Here is a 4737-nt window from a genome sequence, read left to right as displayed (position 1 = left end):
CTGCTCCTCTCACACCTAAACTTTACAGGTTGCACCTCTGCCTTTTCCCAGCGGGGCTCCTCCCCCCTCTTCTCTGATGACTTTAACCCTGTGATACAGAGGAAACAGCAGCAGCAGCTGGCATTGCTTCACCCTATGAAGTTTAACTCGTTAAAAGGAGGGGTGTGCCGCACTACAGACAGCTCTAACACACAAGAAAGAAAGAGGGATTTTGGGATTACCTGGGAGATGTACATTAGTAAGGGAAGTGTATAGCGCCTCTCAGTCTGCAGGATGTACAAGAAAATAATCAAGAATGCTAAGAAAGGAAGCAAGAAAGTATCCAGCGCATTCACTTCCCACCAGCATATACTGTATATACAGTACTTACATATTCAGTATACTGTACAGAGAAGCAAGAAGTATGAAAGCATTGCCTTAACACAGTTCCCGCATCACCGTTTTTATTTGGGAAAAAGTTATGCTGTGTAGAGATGGCCATCGACAATCGATGATTCAAAATCATCGATGGTTTGTAGCCGATGTCGAATACTTTTGCCATCGATGGGGGGAGAACCAGATGGTTTCCCTACATCGATGGCATAGTAGAAACGATGTTTCTTTTTTTTTTTCTTTCTTCAAGGTGCCGGGACACGGAACATTGCTCCGACCCCAACAACCAGGAAGCCCCGCCTTCACGTATCTGATTGGCCTTTGGGCCAGTGAGTCAAAGAGAATGGCTAACTATCGATAGCTAACCTATGGATGGCTGCTCATCACATAGTTTTTAACTATCGATATCTGGATTCAGAATTGCAATCGATGGCAACCATTCATGGCGACTGCACCGATGGCCATCCATAATGCTGTGAGCTAGTAAAGCTGGCCATCAGAATGACCAGCTTCCAATCTGTATCGTGTCACGATTCACTTGAACTTAAGAGAAGGTGCCCACACATGGGGTGACATTTAACAGTATGAGATATTTAGACTTTTGAGATTTTTTGTCAAAAAACGTCTGAATTTGCACATATTTCCAAAATCGCCAATTTAATAGGGTCCGATTTGTGGTAAAAATCGCACTTTATGCTGCGAAAATTGCACATTCTGACGTTTTTATTTTGTGACACGCTTCAATTCAGATCCAGATGTTTTCCCATTAAAAGGTATACAACTCGCAAAATGAATAGGATGCGATTTTTGGAAAACATTACCAAAAAACGCAAAACAAATAGACCAAGTTCAACATGTCGGGCGAGATTTAATGAGGTGTGATTTTTAATCAGTTTCTGAAATCGCACCTTATCGCATTTTTAAATGTCGCTTTTTTTGCCTGAATTCGACTATTTAATGAAAAAAAGTGCGATATGGTGCGATTTTTAGTCATGAAAATGTGCGATTTTTAGTCATGAAAATGTGCGATTTTTAGTCATGAAAATGTGCGCATTTTCGTACATTTGTGTAAAAAAAGTGAGAAAAAAAATGGCGTGGTGTCCATGATTGGCTGGTGCAGGCTTGCTGGGACTTGTAGTTACACAACAATACACAATAGTTTCTTCTACTTTTACACATTTATCAAACCGATGCCCACCGCCCCGCGTGGGCCGGGAAGTTCTGGAAGGGGGGGACCCCTTCATTGTGGGGGTCCCCACTTCCCCAGGATTCCTGCCCAGGCTGACCGGTCAGGGGGTGAATGCTTTGGTCGGGGGGACTTGTATAAAAAGTCTCCCCCCACTGTGACATTACCCTGCTGGTTGGTTGGGCCAGGTGCAGGTTCTTGAAATACGGGGGACTCCTATTCGTTTTGTCCCCTGTATTTTGGGAACCAGAACCAGCCCTTGAGCCTGGTGCTTGTTTTATAAAAACCAGGGGAACCCTACTCGGTTTGTCCTGTGATTTTATGAAACAAGGACCGGCTCTTTGAGCCCGGGGCTGGTTATGCTCAGGACCCCACATCATTTTTTTTTCCATTTTTACTTTAACACATTCTTTAATCTCAATGATCTGTGCATGGTTCTGTCAAATTTGCCTGTCAGAATCTGGTCTATTTTTTGGGCGATATTTGGTAACCTTTACCAAAAATCGCACCCTATTACATTTTTTAGTTGTATACTTTGTAATGGGAAAACATCTGAATGCCAATTTTTTACCGCAATTCGCATCCTATTAAATGTGTGATTTTCGGAAAAAGTCAGAATTCGGCTTTTTTTTTTCAACAAATTGTGCAAAATTCAGAAAATCGCATCTCATTAAATCTCGTCCATCATGTTTGACAGAAATATGTACAGACCAATGGGATCTGTGCATGATTCTGTTCAAAAAAATGTGCAAATGTAAAAATTTTAAAGAAAAACATTTCCTGAGCCTAACTAGCCTACCAGGTCCTGGTTTTAGAAATTCAGGGGACAAAACACATAAGGGATCCCCTTGATTTCTAAAACCAGCACCAGGCTCAAGGGCCGGTCCTGGTTCCCAAAATATGCGGGACGAAATCAGTAGGGGTCCCCCGTATTTTGACAACCAGCACCGTGCCCAAACAAACAACAGGGTTATGCCACAGCCAGGGGAAAGTGTTTATCTAAGTTCCCCCAGCCAAAGTATTCATCACCATGACTGGTCAGCCTGGGCAGGGACCATGGAAGAGTGGGGACCCCCCCAATAAGGGGGTCCCCCCCCCCTCCACAGTTACCCCTGCTCAGGCTGAAGCCCAGGGCTGTCCCTTGTGCCCCTTGGGCAGTGGGCACTGGGCTGATAAATGGTTAAACTGTTGTGTAATGTTGTGGAACTACAAGTCTCAGCAAGCCTGCTCCACATGCAAGGTCTTGGAGAATCACACGTCCCAGCATGCGGGCATTAAAGGGCCTGCTGGGTCTTGTGGTTAGACAACATGACATAGTAAAACAAAACACAAACACACACACACGTACAATATAACTTTATTACACACTACATTCAATCACACATACATTAACTATAGATTCCACCAAAGACCTGTCCTCTTGTTCATGTAGAATCTAAAACGAGTGCCTGTTGAGGGAAATTATACTCACCACTCACATTACGGTTCTCCGCCTGGCAGTACCCCTGTGAGAGAAGCCCAAATGATTATTTACATTCGCTGCTCCTCCCACATGCCGGGGCTTAGTACCACCCACCAGCGAAAGGCTGCTCTTTATTGGCTGATTGGTGGTACTAAGCCCAGGCATTCGGGCCTGAAATCGTTCTAATTCAGCTTAAATGTAACATATTTTTTTGTAAAACTATAGCAAGTAAATGTTACCCTATTTACCTATGAGTCAGGCTTACCTGCTTCTGCACCACAGTATATGCCATTGGTTTGGCTAGGATAATTAGCAGAATGGAGGATACTAGCAACTGATGTTTTCTATCACTTTATTGATAAAGGAAGTGACATTACTGCATTTAATGTCTGTATGCAGTTTTTCTGCAAAGGCAATTCCAATTAAATTAATTAGTAATGAAAACATTTGTTTAATTTTTTTTCCCCAGCATTCAGGGCCTTATTCTAGTTCACTCTTTCTGACAAAATCCTTCTTAGATGGACAAAACCATGTGCACTGAAGGGGGGGGGGGGGCAGATGTAAAATGTGCAGAGAGAATTAGATTTGGGTAAGTTATTTTGTTTCTGTGCAGGGTAAATACTGGCTGCATTATTTTTACACTGCAAGATAGATTTACAATGACGCCATGCTGTTCGCAGCAGGGAGGGAGGGCCAGGGGTGGTGGCGGCGCTGGGCCAAGGGAACGTCCAGAATTTCATGGGCGTCCCCATGAAAACGCTGGGCTTTTTCATAGGAATGCGGACAAGAAGTGCTAGGGGGTGGGCTGCTGACATCCCATGGCGTAAGCCACCCACCCTGTCAATGGGGGTGTGGGGGGGGGGGGTGTATTGATTTTTCTCAAGTCTTTCTTAGCCTTAACACACAGTCCTAGTGACAAATAATGCATGTCTATACAGCGCAGCACTCTTAAGGATGGTGGGGCCCCTACTGAGTAGTGCAGGGACCCTACAGAGCAAATGTAAATGAAGAAAAGGTTGAAATAAATGTGCAAAAAGCTAAATACATTTTGACCATTGTCATATTGACCTTTTGAACCTGTTGAAGTTTTGTTCCTGTCAACTATAAACACATAGTCGATCTTTCACCTGTTAACCTTTTTTACCTGTCAACCTACGGGGCTGTCTATACATTGGATGCGGCTCTAAAGAGAAAGGAGACTGAAATTTGAAGAGACCTTAAACTTTTCATAGTTCTGCCTCTGTGTAATACTAGACACGCATCTAGTTTTTGGATACATCCCTCAAGTGTGCGGATTAGGCTTGCACCTTCTAAATGTTTTAGGATAATCATCCAGATACAGTACACCAGTGCAAAAACAAGGCTGTACCTTTATAACGAAGACCGTTTATACCAGTAACCAGTATTCTAGAGAGCTTCATGCCGGAGATGATGAGGTTATGTTATTGGACATAATATTTTGGGTAAGCTGCCACAGCCTACACGCCTGTCCTTGTGTGGGAGCCTGAGATCAGACCACACACAGAGCAAAAATCCAAACCAGTCATTTAATTACATGCTCTATATGTATGAATTACCAGGTTGGGAACCAGCAGGCCTTTGTACTGTATGTGATCTAATGTGCTGACCAGACACCCATTATTCTGCATTACCTGAGGGTACCAGAGATTGTAATATAGGCTCAGAAACATAAACACCTACCAAGCTATGTTTATTA

The sequence above is a fragment of the Crinia signifera genome, chromosome 6 (assembly GCF_055691185.1).
Source record: "Crinia signifera chromosome 6, ASM5569118v1, whole genome shotgun sequence".
In the NCBI taxonomy this organism is placed as follows: domain Eukaryota; kingdom Metazoa; phylum Chordata; class Amphibia; order Anura; family Myobatrachidae; genus Crinia; species Crinia signifera.
The sequence above is the reverse complement of the archived record's forward strand: the minus strand, read 5'-3'. Positions refer to the sequence as shown.